General features: G+C 45.1%; 1 protein-coding gene across 3 annotated transcripts in view; it reads left to right on the top strand.

Annotated features, from left to right (window-relative positions):
• The first annotated feature begins 5,325 nt into the window (after window positions 1-5,325).
• The window catches only part of SLC37A3 (solute carrier family 37 member 3), a 48,947-nt gene continuing 40,100 nt past the window's right edge, over window positions 5,326-14,172 (top strand). Inside the window, exon 1 of one of the 3 annotated variants that reach the window (XM_080818444.1) lies at window positions 5,326-5,447. The gene's annotated coding sequence lies outside the window, so the exon portion shown is untranslated. Of the gene's footprint in view, window positions 5,505-6,032; window positions 6,088-14,172 lie in introns of those variants that run through there. The other 2 variants (XM_080818445.1, XM_080818446.1) reach the window with 2 other exon arrangements.

Raw genomic sequence — 14,172 nt, 5'->3', positions numbered from 1 at the left:
TTTCTGGGGAGCCACGGAGAGAAAGGAGGCGACCCAAAGAGAAGATTAAAAAAAGGGAACAAAACAAAACTCTGCACTTACATGGGAAGAAAGAGCGGAAAACCATTTTGTTTTCCTTCCTCAAAAAATCTACAGCAGATGGAAAGTTAATTTCGAGGTCTGAGAAAACCTGGAGTTTATCCGTCTGCTGGCCATAGAAACCTCCAGCTGAGGCGAGTTTTCCTTAAGTTTTTCCTCCACAGAATCTGGAAGAGTGACCGCTTGTCATATCTTAGGGACCGGATTTTCTCTGTGGTGTGGAATGTGAGGTGTGGGCAGTTCAGCTACCCTGTGCAAAACGGAAACATCAGATTGATAAAATATTTAAACTGGTATTGTGTTTTCAAACTGTGGGCTGAGACCTGTTAATGAGTCATGAAATCCATTTTTGTGGGTGGCAACCAGCATTTTTTTTTTTAAAGGCTCCATGCCGGGGCGCCTGGGTGGCTCAGTTGGTTGGGCGACTGCCTTTGGGTCAGGTCATGATCCCGGAGTGCCGGGATGGAGTCCTGCATCGGATTCCCAGCTCCTTGGGGAGTCTGCTTCTCTCTCTGACCTTCTTCCCTCTCATGCTCTCTCACTCTCTCTCTCAAATAAATAAAGTCTTTTAAAATTAAAAAAATATATATTTAAAGGCTCCATGCCCAGTGTGGGCCTTTAACTCATGACCCTGAGCCTGAAAGTCAGTATTCTCTGCCCACTGAGCCAGCCAGGTGGCCCGCAGCCAGCATTTTTGCAGAGGAAACTAGGACAAAATTTCAGAAGGTATCTCCAGCAGCGGGGCGAAGTGCTGTTTTTTTTTTTTTTTTTAAGATTTTATTTATTTATTTGACAGACAGAGATCACAAGTAGGCAGAGAGGCAGGCAGAGAGAGAGGAAGGCAAGCAGGCTCCCCGCTGAGCAGAGAGCCCGATGCGGGGCTCGATTCCAGGACCCCGGGATCATGACCTGAGCCGAAGGCAGAGGCTTTAACCCACTGAGCCACCCAGGCGCCCCCGAAGTGCTGTTTTATACACTGTTTGGGTCAGGCGTGTCCACGCATGGATGTCCCACGTGATGTAAAATGTATCTCTTACTGTGGGTTGAGGTCTAAAAACATCGAGAAGCACCGAAATAGAGGAGGACTTGTTCACTTTCCAAGAGCATTTCTTCCTATGATTCCTTCAGAAAACCTCTAAGTTATAATTTTTCTTACCTCATATTCTGTTTACACATCACTTTTCAGGAACCTCTCTCTGGAGTCATAAACCCAGTGCTGGCAGGTACAGCACGAAAACAGAGGCACTGCCAAGGTCGTCGCTGCCTGTCGTCACATGGAGAGCCACAGGCAGAGGTCCACCAGCTGAAAAAGATGGACAGGTCAAGACCCACCGCCCTGTATGGGCAGGAGGCGGGAAATAAAACCCATTGGATGCTCACGTCAGCGAGGCCGGGTGTCAAAATGGTTTCTTCTTCTGGTAATGGTTACTGGAGAAGGAAAAATAAAAGTCAGCTGACTCGGCCCCAGTACTTGGAGATCATCTAGAAGTAGAAATCAAATAGTAAAATGTCTAGGGCACCTGGGTTGTTCAGTCCATGAAGCCTCTGCCTTTGGCTCAGGTCATGATCTCAGGGGCCTGGGATCGAGCTCTGCAGGCTCCCTGCTCTCCCCGCCCCCCCCCGCCATGTTCTCTCTCTCTTTCTCACAAATCAATCAATAAATAAAATCTTAAAAAAATAAAACAGTAAAATGTCTATCTGGTTATGGAAATTGAGAGGGAGATTCTGCCTCCCCCATTCTGACCTCCTCCACCACACCCTCCCCGCCAACATGACACTGAGTGCAGAGAGCATGGTGTGGGCTTCCTGACCTGCGTGGTAGTGACATAAGTTGTATACTTCTTTTATTTTATTTTTTAAAAAGATATTATTTATTTATTTGAGAGAGAGTGAGAGAGAGAGAGGGAGAGCATGAGCCGGGGAAGAGACAGAGAGAGAGGGAGGAGCAGATTCCCCACTGAGTAACGTGTCCCCCAAGACCCTGGGATCATGATCTGGGCTGAAGGCAGACGCTTAACCAACTGAGCTACCCCAGAGCCCTATACTTATTTTATTCACACCCTCTCTGCACACACATACATACACATATGTATATGCAAAGAGATGTTTCACAACATGTACATGTTACCATTTTAGCCATTTTTTTTTTTTTTGAGAGAGTTCGAGCTGGGGTGGGAAGGGGCAGAGAGAGAGGGAGAGAATTTTTTTTTTTTAACAAATTAAAAAAATTCTTTTTATTAACATATAATGTATTATTAGCACCAGGGGTACAGGTCTGTGAATCACCAGGTTTACACATTTCACAGTACTCACCATAGCACATACCTTCCTTAATGCCTATAACCCCACCACCCTCTCCCCACCCCCCCACCCCCTCCCGGCAAACCTTTGTTTTGTGAGATTAAGAGTCTCTTATGGTTTGTCTCTCTCCCGATCCCATCTTGTTTCATTTATTCTTTTCCTACCCCCCAAAATCCCCACGTTGCATCTCAACTTCCTCATATCAGGGAGATCATATGATAGTTGTCTTTCTCCGATTGACTTATTTCACTAAGCATAATACCAGAGGGAGAGAATCATTAAGCAGACTCTGTGCTGAGTGATGGACACTGGGCTCAATCTCACGACCCTGAGATCACCAGCTGAGCCGGAATCAAGAGTCTGATGCTTAACCGACTGAGCCCACCCAGGTGCCCCCATTTTAGCCATTTTTAAGTGTTCTGTTCAACGGCATTAAATATATTCACAGCTTTGTGCAACCATCATTGCTACCTAGCTCCCGAACTCTTATGTCATCATGAAACTCTACTCATTAGACAATAACTCCCATTTCTCTTCCCCCTCAGCCTCTTGTAACCATGATCCGACTTTCTCTCCCTATGAATTTGATTACTCTAGGTACTTCATGTAAATGGAATCATACAATATTTGCCCTTTTGTGACTGGTTTATTCCATTTAGCATAATGTTTTCAAGTTCATCTATGGTGTAGCGTGTGTCAGAATTTCATTTCTTTTAAAGGCTGAATAATATTCCAACACATATATGTGGATTTTGTTAAGTAATCTCTACACCCAATATGGGGCTGGAACTCACCACCCCAAGATCAAGAGTTGCACACTTCACCAACTGAGCCAGCCAGGGACTCCTCCACATTGTATTTTTTAAAATAAAAGTGAACTGGCTGGGGCGCCTGGGGCGCTCAGTGGGTTAAAGCCTCTGCCTTTGACTCAGGTTATGAAACCAGGGTCCTGGGATCGAGCTCCGCATGGGGCTCTCTGCTCAGCACGGAGCCTGCTTCCCTTCCTCTCTTTCTGTCTGCCTCTCTGCCTACTTGTGATCTCTGTCTGTCAAATAAATAAATAAAATATAAAAAAAAAAAGTGAACTGGCTATTTTGGTTTTGCTCATCCTGACGTCACATTTTCCCAGTCACACTCTCCAACGACTAGAAACAGAACTACAATTGCATTGTGTAAAGGCAAACAAAGTGAAAACAAGAGGTTTGATTTTCCCTTAGAATGAAGGGAAGAGAAAAACTAAGGAAGAACTCCCACCTCCACCCTGACTTTTTTTTCTTTTTCTTTAATAATTTCTTTCTTGATCCCTTTCAAGTAGACGAATAGCTTCATAATGGCTAAATAATCTCTTGCCCGTCTCCTATCAGGAGCCTTTCCAGGACCCGGGAGCCATATTTTGAAATAAACGTCCCGGGAGTGCTCCAGTCTCCCAGTTCCCAGGATGGCTAAAAGCCTAACTTCCCTGGGCACCTTCCTCTAATTTGCAACGCTATCTCTTGTCCTAAAGATACGAGAACTTTGGGGTGCCTGAGTGGCTCAGTGGGTTAAAGCCTCTGCCTTCGGCTCAGGTCATGATCCCAGTGTCCTGGGATCGAGCCCCGCATGGGGCTCTCTGCTCCGCGGGGAGCCTGCTTCCTCCTCTCTCTCTGCCTTCCTCTCTGCCTACTTGTGATCTCTGTCTGTCAAATAAATAAATAAAATCTTAAAAAAAAAAAAAAAGATACGAGAACTTTGTTTTTCCTTTGGATAAGCCAACTTAAGCAGTCTCCCCAGTTACCACGATAAAGTTAGGACCGACTATATGTGACAAAATGTCCTGTCAAGTCTTCTTGTTTGAGGACTGGTGATTGTTTATCCTGAGAACACACATGTAAGGGAATATCTGCTTGACTGTATATGCGGGAGATTCCTTTGTCTTTTTGCAATCTGTTCCTTCATTGTTCATCATGAGCGTCACATTTCTGGTTTAATGCTTATCCAGTAGTAAATCCATTTTCTTTCTTTGCTCTCTTTGTGGAGAGGTTTTCTGGGTTGGGAGATTTTTTTTTTTAAAGTTGTACTTCCCGGACGGTTAAAAGAGAGCCCAGGAGGGCGGTAGACTCCACTTGCAAGTCCTGTGTTCTAAGGCCTTTAAATTTTTCGAGAGGCTATCAGGATCTTCACATCCATCTGTCTCGGTTGGTGGGGTGGAGTGCAGAATGGCGAACAATAGTGGCAGATTACAGGGGCCACTGAATTTAATTAATTTAAACAAAGATCTAAAGGTTATGCCCTTATGGCTGGCTGGTCAGTAGCAAACTTAGCAGAATGTTCCTTTTTTATTTTTTATTTTTTTAAGATTTTATTTATTTGACAGAGAGAGAGAGAGAGAGAGAAGGAAGCAGGCTCCCTGTGGAGCAGAGAGCCTCATGCCAACCTGGATCCCAGAACCCTGAGACCAGGGCCCAAGCCGAAGGCAGAGGCTTAACCCACTGAGCCACCCAGGCGCCCTTTTAAAAAAGATTTTATTTATTTGTTTGACAGAGAGATCACAAGTAGGCAGGCAGAGAGAGAGAGGGAAGCAGGCTCCCTGCTGAGCAGAGAGCCCAATGCGGGGCTCCATCCCAGGACCTTGAGATCATGACCTGAGCAGAAGGCAGAGAGGCTCAACACACCGAGCCACGCCGGCGCCCCAGCAGCATGTTACATATTATAAAAAGAAAGAGCAGAGTAAAGCTTTCCTGAAAAAAGATGACCTAGATAGCATTTCTCTCCAGATCATATCTTATCTCTCTCTCACTGCCATTTTCCGGTTTAGACTCTTGGCCGTCCCCTTCCCCAGCCCAGGCGGCAGATTCACCGAGGCTTCAGGGCTCCCTCTTCCTCCGCCTCCCTCTGCTTCCCCGGCGGCCCGCAGGTGAGTCCGCGGTCGGACTACAGCTCCCAGCATGCCTCGGGGACGGGCGGGTCACGTGAGCGTCCGGAAACCCTGGCCGCCGAGCGGCGGGTGAGGTGGCGACGCTGGCGAGGGGCTACGGGCAGCGGAGCGAGCGGGCCCGTGGCCGCAGCACGACGACTGCAGCGGCTCTCGGGTGCGCTAGCCGGGGCGCGCGGGGTCCGACCGAGGAGGGGCCGGAGCCCGGCTTGGGGTGAGGTGTGGGGGCGCCGCCCGCAAGGGCGGTCCGGGGGGCTTCCATGGACGGGAGAGCGACGACGCGGAGATGCGGCGGGGAGCGGCCGGTGGGTGTGGCGCCGTGGGCTGGGCGGGCAAGGCCGCCGCTCCCCGCCGCCCGGGGTCGGCTCCTCGGTGCGGGGTGTGCGGGGCCGGGCGGGGCGGGCGAGGACCGCAGCGGGAGGGGAGCGGGAGGAGAGCGGGAGGAACGCGGAGGGCCCTCGGGAAGAGTCGGGAACGGGCCGCGCCACGAGGGCTCTTGTGCAGGAGCAGGGCTGTCGTTCCGACCCGGGGAAGGGGCGCTTTTCAGGTAGGGTGGGAAGGGAGGCTTTTGGGAAAGACGCGCGGAGGCCAGAGGGCTTAGAAGGGTCTTAATGGAATAACCGAGTTTCGTGTTCTGGCAACTGCTGTGGCCTCAGTCAAGGAATTTGGTCACATTACTTATTCGTCATTCTCCCAGTATTCTGATTTGCAGAATGTGGTCTGTTTATTCTCACTTTTGGCAGGGGATAATGGGAACGCGTCCACAGGGTTTTTGGTGTTTCCTGAAATTTAAGATGGTAGGTGATCTCATAGTAACATTACTGAATGTTTATAGGGAGAAGAGTATGTTCCTGGGGTGACAGAAATCTGAATCTTAATTGCTCCCTTTCTTCAGTGTCTTGGTGCTGGATATTTCTTTGCCATTTGGTGGATGTTAGCTGTGCGCCAGCCAGGCTCTATACTAGGGACTATCTAAACTTCTCTTATGTAATTCTTAAATGAGGGAGTTGAGGCCCATGGGAGGGTCTATGGTTCTAACTTGAATTTTAATGCCTTTTTGTGGGCTACACGTGGCTTCACCTAGCATCATTCTTCCATTAATCTTTTTTTTTTTTTCAGTATGTTCAGTTAGCCAGTATATTTCTTTTTTTAAGATTTTTTATTTACTTGAGAATGAGTGTGAGAGCATGAGCAGGAGGAGGGGCAGAGGGATGGGGAGAAGCAGACTCAACGCTGAGCAGGGGCCAGATGCAGGCCTCCATCCCAGGACCCTGGGATCATGACCTGAGCCGAAGGTAGATGTTTAACTGACTGAGCCACCCAGGCGCCCCTTCTCTTGTTAATCTTTGATTTCCATCAGAAAATGACCCGAAACAGTACTTTTATAAAATTAAAGTGAGGGATGCCTGGGTGGCTCAGTCGGTTAAGCGTCTGCCTTCGGCTCAGGTCATGATCCGGAGTCCCAGGCTCAAGCCCACTGGCGGGCTCCCTGCTCAGCGGGCAGTCTGCTTTTCCTTCTGCCACTCAAACTGCTGGTGCGCGCGCGCGCTCTCTCTCTCTCAAATAAGTAAATAAATAAAATCTTAAAAAAAATTAAAGTGCAGTGTCTTATTTCCCTCTAGCTTTCAGGGTCAAGTGTATCATCAAAGGTTGTGTTTTGTTCCTCTTCATCACAGACAAAATGAAATGTCACAGCACTGACCATTAACTGGAGTATACGTCTTTGGCTAGGAGAGGGCAGGATTTTTTTTTTTTTTTTTAAGATTTTATTTCTTTATTTGAGAGAGAGAGAGAGAGAGAGAGCACAGTTGGGGCGTGGGGGAGAGGGAGAGGCAGAAGCAAGGTCCATACTGAGCAGGGAGCCTGAGGTGGGACTTGATCCCAGGACCCTGGGATTATGATCTGAGCTAAAGGCAGATGCTTAGCCAACTGAGCCACTCAGGCACCCAGATTTTTTTTTTTTTTTTTTTAAAGTACAACCTATCCCCCTGTGTGGGTCTCAGACCCAGACCCCAAGATCAAGGGTTGCATGTTGCACCTATTGAACCAGCCAGGTGCTCCAAGAGGGAAAGATTTGTATCTTAGAAACTCCTCGTCTTTGGAATATGGGAATATGTTTAAAATGTAGGAAGAATGTAGTTTTAGGAACCCTAGAATAAGACAAGAAAATTTTACAGGTAAGGGTTAATTACTTTACATATATGGTAATGCAACAATTTAAGAAGAGAGAAAAATTACAGAAGACTTCAGTTTTGAGTAAAAGGGTTCAGGTAGTACAAGTAAATGGCATCAAATGAGATAATGTGGGATGAAAAGGATATTTGCATAAGTGTCAAGCACTGAGGTGCTGAATTACAACATACACAGTACTGTCAAAATAGCAAAACTCAACTATATGTTTAATACTCTTCCAGCTGCCTTTCTATATTCCAGTACACATAATCTTTTTCCCTTGCAAATACAAAAACTGAAGTCTTGAGAAGTAAGTCATTGCCCATCTAGTGTGCTACTCCTTGAGTAATAGTGGTTACACTATTACTGATAAAGTGTGGGTTTTGGTTTTTTGTTTTCTTTTTTTTTTTTTGGGTTTTTTGTTTTCATTCTGAATTTATACCTCTGAGCTTAAGGTGAGCTATTTCTGATTACTATGTTTTACCCAACTTGGGATATTTTAACCTTTTTTTTCTATACAGTATAGCATAAAGACTAGGGTCAGGTCTGGGTTTGAATGCTAGCTTCGTCTATTAAGAGATACTACTTTATAAAATCTTATAAAATCTCCGAGATGTGAGAACTATATGTACTAGTTCAGGGCAAGTACCTAGCACAGTGCCTGGCACTTTGAAACTGTTCATTGTTGGTTATGGTCAAAGGATTCATTCATTCACGAAATCTTTATTGATGCTTCTAAAAGCATCAGTGTATCTACAGGGTGCTGTAGATACAGCTGTGGATTTAAGATGGATGAGCTCACTGCTTTTGGGGAGCTTACAGATGAACAGTACACATGTAAACAGTTAAATGGGAATAATTCGATTAGGAGCAATGCTGTGAAGGGAAGAAACAGAGACAGAGATGAGAGAGGTCACTGAGAAACTGCCCCAAGCGTTGTAGAGAGAGGACCAGCAGGGCACACAGTGAGGGAGATGACTTGAGGATGAGCCAAGAAAAGGAAAGAATGAGCCATTTGCAAGGAACCAGGGGAAAAGCATTTCAGGCAGTGGAACAGCAAATGCAAAGGCCCAAAGCAAGAAACGGCTCAGGGACAGGAAAAGAATTAGGTGTGGGGAGGTTGCCATGAGTGAGGAGGAGTGGTACTGGCAGGGGTGGGGAGGAAGGTGGGCAAAGAGGAGGAAGGAAGTGGGTTAGATCCTCACTGTGTCCAAGTATGGCTCGTTCCATCCTAGCAAAGGATTGGGAACCACCCAGATATCTGGTAGGAGATTGGAATGTGCTAACTCTGTAGGTATGGATAAGGAGAGATCTCTAACCTCTGGTAAGTGAAGAAAAGAAAAAAATGCAGAATAGCGCACGTAATATGCTCTTTTGTGGATGTGTGGGTATGAGGGGCTCTGCCTGGAGTGTGTGCACGGGGTAGATTCTGTGAGGATATAGGAGCACAGGGTGATGAGACCAGAGAGGGAGACATCACTGTATATACCCTTTGATGTCTTTTGATTTTTCTGCCTTATATATATATATATAACCTATTGAAAATCAATAAAACAATAAAAAAAATCTCAAAAAGTATTGCCTCAGGCAGTCTCCTCCTTCATCTCTAGCCTCCTTTTGCCAGCCACAACTGTCAACTCCACTGCTCTCCCCCCACCTTAACCTTCTTATTTTACTATGGAGGACGGGGGGTATTCAGGCTTTGAAGGCCATGGCAAAGAGTTTTGTATTTTTATCTGAGTCTTGGGAAGCCATCTGTTTTGAGCAGAGGAATGAGAGCTGATTTATGTTTTAAGATCTATTTCTGGAGGCACCTGGGTGGCTCAGTCGGTTAAGCGTCTGCCTTGGGCTCAGGTCATGATTCCAGGGTCCTGGGATAGAGCCCCACATTAGGCTCCCTGCTCAGTGGGGAATCTGCTTCTCCCTCTCCCTCTGCTCCTGTCCCCCCTCCCCCGCCCCGCTCCTGCTCTCTCTCTCAAATAAATGAAATCTTAAAAAAAAAAGATCTATTTCTGGTTGATGTGTGGAGAATGAGTTGGGGGCAGGGTAGATGTAGAAATCGTGAAGGCCTGCAGGAGGCTGTTGCAGTAGGCTTGGTGGGCCGTAGGGGTGGTTAATCTTGGTGGTGGCAGTGGGGATAGAGAGAGGAGGACAGATCTGGGATGTATTTTAAGAGGTAATTAGAAATGGGGTGGATGTGGAAGCTGAGAGAGAGAAGGAAAAATGAAGGAAAAGTCCTGGTTACCTTGGGCAACTTGGAGGAATGGTGGTATCATTTAAGTTGGGAAATACTGGGGGAGGAGATGAAGAATCTTGCTTCAGATCCATGGAGGCATATCAGGTTGGCTGTACTGTGGGGTCCATGTTAGAGCCCTGGTTCTGGGGGGGTCATTGGCAGAAAGCCATCCTACGAGGTGAAGGAGAGAGAGGGATGCTGGAACTTTAAAGAGCGAAGTGTGAAATTGTCGTCTTAGAGGTTGAGTAAGCAAAATAATTGGGGAAGTGTAGACATGCTGGGCAGTGTTGCATGATCTTTGAGGTTTGTGGTTTTGAATCTAAAAAGTGAAATCGGCCTGCTTGTGTGATTTTTCTCTGGCAAAACTCAGCTACTTGGGTGCAGGGAAGGAGGACAGAGGCAAGCAAGTAGGTGCGTGTGCGTGCTCTCGCACACACACGCACACACAGCCCGCAAGGGAGTTGGTTAGATTCTAAGTTAGTGAAGACTGAGATGAGGACAAGAGGAGGATAATGGATATGGGGAAAATGGTGAGGTGACCGAACTGGGAGCCTTGCTGAGGTAAAATGGCTCTTGAGTGGGAAGTGGGAGAGGGAAAGAATGAAGGGCATTTGCAGTCTAGTTTGGGGAGGTGATGTAGATGCTGGCTGGGTTTTGACCACGAAGGGGTTTTCAGTGTGGGGCAGAGGCAAAGATTGGTGGTGGAGAGGACAAGGGAGGCAGAGTTGAGCCACCTAGCTCTTGGGCTGAGACCGACGCGGTGGTAGAAGGAAAGCGAGGCAAGGGTCTGTGCAGTGAGAGTAGAGTGCTGGAAGGTCAGGAGGTGACAAGGCAGCAGCCAGTAGGGGGCCCTCTCCCCCCAAATCTCCCTTCCCTGCCAGCCTGAGTTCAGAGAAGCTGGGGTCTTGTGAGGAGGAAGAGTGACCCTGAGAAGAAAGACGACTTCTCCTTGAGAGACCTCGGAGGAGGCAGGGTCATCTGGGGGTGGTCAGGAGTCTGAGGCAAAGATCACTCAGAGGAGGGTGACCATGTGGAGAAGTTCATTTGCCTCATATCTAGATTTCTAGAGAGCACGATAAGAAGTTGGGGTGGGGTGAAGATTGGGTCAGGTCACATGGGCATGGGGGAACGAGATGCTTTGCACATGCCATCTCCTTTCCTGTCAGCCTTCCCCCCATCTTTCTAGCTGTGTCTCCCACAGTGTTCCTAATACATGACAGCCTGAAGTCTTACTGATGTGGGGTTGGAATGGTCTCCGAATATCTATAGAAAATGACAGTTTTGGAATGCTTTATATCCCAAGGTGTTGTTTGGTAAGGGGAGATTGCCTTCTGTCTGGACATGTTACATGTGAAGCCATCTTTTATGTAACATTGATTACGCAATGTGGAGTGTTCATCCTGGAAAATATCTTGTATGAGTGATCTTCTAGGACTCAAAAATCTTCAATATGAATCAGATGAGTTAATGATTAGCAGCTTGTTTTGAAAAGTGGAACATGGCTCAATGGTTCCAGATCCTTCTTGATGGTAAGGATCTTATTTTTAATAAGTTTTTTTTTAAGGTTTTATTTATTTATTTGACAGACAGAGATCACAAGTAGGCAGAGAGGCAGGCAGACAGAGAGGAAGGGAAGCAAGCTCCCTGATGAGCAGAGAGCCAGATTCGGGGCTCGATCCCAGGACCCTGAGATCGTGACCTGAGCCAAAGGCAGAGGCTTTAACCCACTGAGCCACCCAGGTTCCCCTTTAATAAGTTTTGTTTTTAAAAGCTAGTTCTTATTCCCATATGATAGTTGTATATTCAGTATCCATTAACTAAGAAAATACGAAATGGTAAGCTACTATTAATTTAGAAAAACTTAAATAGATTTTGTTTTTTTTTAAATTATAACAACATTTACTTACACTTGAAAAATGTTAGACGTTTGTTCTGTCTGTATTTAGAGCAGGAATGAAAATGGTCTTCAGAAAGTAGGATGTGCTTGGTGGATTCAGACTTGGCAGAAACTCTCGACACTTCCCCAGGGTCGCAGAGCTCACAGATGAATAGAGATTACTTCTGTGATGCAGGGAATATAAGTGCAAGGTATTATTGTTATTAATTACCGTAATTACTTAGGACCAGATGCTATAATAGTATTAATTTTAAGTGGCATTCTGCCAATAGCAGGTGAATACTTAAAACTATTTTCCCGGTGTACTTATTAAGTCCTTTCTCTCCTGTCACTTTAGCTGAGGAAAAAGTGGTTTATTTAGAAATGAAATCCAGATGGTCTCAAACAGCTTGGTAGTTGTGTAAAGTTATTAATGTAACTACACAACCTTGAAATACACAACCATTATTGCCAGAGCAGTGCAATCCCAATTCAGTAGAGTGTACATTTTTGGAATTATTATTTTACCTGATAAATTACTGAACTTCATAAATCATATCCTTTCCTGAAGTACTCAGTACACTGTTTTGAGGTGTGAATGTGTTCAATTCATAGAGGTACAATTTCCATAAAGCTTTGAGTTGTTCCACTGGGGTTTCATGTTTAATTTAGGGGCTGGAGGTAAATTTAGCAGTGACACTAATAGCTCTCGGGTTTGTAACTTTCTGGAATTACAGACAGAGAGTTTATTTGTTACGTCTTGTAAGTGGAATTTTAATATCCTACTTGGCTTATTATATTGTGAACATTTTCAGGCAGAAAGAGTAAGTGAAATTAGCTACATTCTACTGATATGGGACTGATTAATCCTGGGCAGGTCAGTGGCTAAAATAATTATCTTACATATATAATTAACTTACATACATTGTTTATTTTAATCTCATAACTCTCAGAAGAGATATGCCATTTTATAGATGACCATCTGTGATTCATAAAGATTGGCTTGTCCAAGGGCTTATGGCCAGTAAGTGAAACAGCTGTAATGTCGATATAATTATAACCACCTCAACTTTGTACCTTTTTTTTTTTTTTAAGATTTTATTTATTTATTTGACAAAGAGAGAGAGATCACAAGTAGGCAAAGAGAGAGAGGGGGAAACAGTCTCTCCGCCGAGCAAAGAGCCTGATGCGGGGCTCTATCCCAGGACCCTGAGATCATGACCTGAGCTGAAGGCAGAAGCTTAACCCACTTAGCCACCCAGATGCCCCTCAGTACTGGGAGTTCTTGAGTTTATCTTCTGCCTTGACTATTGTAGTACACATAGCATACAGGTCATTTCATTAATTAGTTTTTTTCCTAATATGCAGGTAGATTATAGGACTTTTCCAATGATGTTGATGTTTTCCCTTCTGATCTGTAAAAGTAATATCTGCCTTTATTGTAGACTTTTTAGGGAAGGGTATAGAAAATTAAAATTACCCATAATGCTGCTACCCAGAGAGAACTAGTATATTCCCTATTTATTTGTAAATATTATATAAGCATAGGGTTGCGTTGATTATATTTATAAGTTGTATCTTACCTTTTTATGTAAGTAATCTATACCCAGTGTGGGTCTTGATCTCATTACCCTGAGATCAAGAGTCCCATGCTTTACTGACTGAGCCGGCTAGGCGCCCCATTTTTTATGTGACATTTTCTCATGTCATTAAAAAGCCTTAATTCGTCATGTCAAATGATTATAAACTATTCAGCTGTGTGGCTATACCATAATTTATTTACGCATTCCCCTTTTAATTGCATCTTTAGGTTGTGCAGACTAATAACTGGAGGCATGAAGTTTAGATGCTTAGTTTGTCAGGGCAGTGCTGCTTTCAGAGAGGACCAGGAGCGCTGACAGGAAGTCATGGAGACAGACGGGCTGGGAGTGGCCCTGCCTCTTTCCCCATTTCCTTATGACTGACACAAAGTTTATTTCTTTAATATAAGAAAGCTCCTTTGACAAGCTGTGAAAACTACCTTTGTTTATAGACCTGAATGCACCTTGTATTTCTTTAGGAGTAGATCCCTGGAAATTGGATTTTTGTGTCAAAGGCTCTTGATGAACATGCTCGATTATCTTCCTGTAATACGTTTCACCTCCCTTAGCAGCCTACGAGAGTTCAGGAGTCATTAGACCTTGAACTACATTGGGCACAATCTTTTTTAACTTTGCAAACGTTTTCTTGCCTTAACCAAGCAAGTATGCTTTCTTGTGTTACTGGTAAGATTGGAGCTTTCAGCCATTTCATTTCTTCTGAATTGCCTATTCATTTCCTTTCCTCATTTTTCTGTCAGAATTAGTGATATTCTCTCTCTCTCTCTCTCTCTTTTTTTTTTTAAGATTTTATTTATTTATTTGACACAGAGAGAGAAAGCAGGGGCAGTGGCAGGTTGAGGGAGAAGGGAGCCCAAGGCGGAACTCCATCCCAGGACTCTGGGATTGTGACCTGAGGCGAAGGGAGATCCTTAACTGACTGAGCCACCCGGGTGCCCTCCTTTTCTTATTCTTTTAAGATTTTATTTTTATGGTGCACCTTGGGGGCTCACTTGGTTAA

This window comes from Martes martes, assembly GCF_963455335.1.
Source record: "Martes martes genome assembly, chromosome: 11".
Taxonomy (NCBI): Eukaryota; Metazoa; Chordata; class Mammalia; order Carnivora; family Mustelidae; genus Martes; species Martes martes.
The sequence above is the reverse complement of the archived record's forward strand: the minus strand, read 5'-3'. Positions and strand labels throughout refer to the sequence as shown.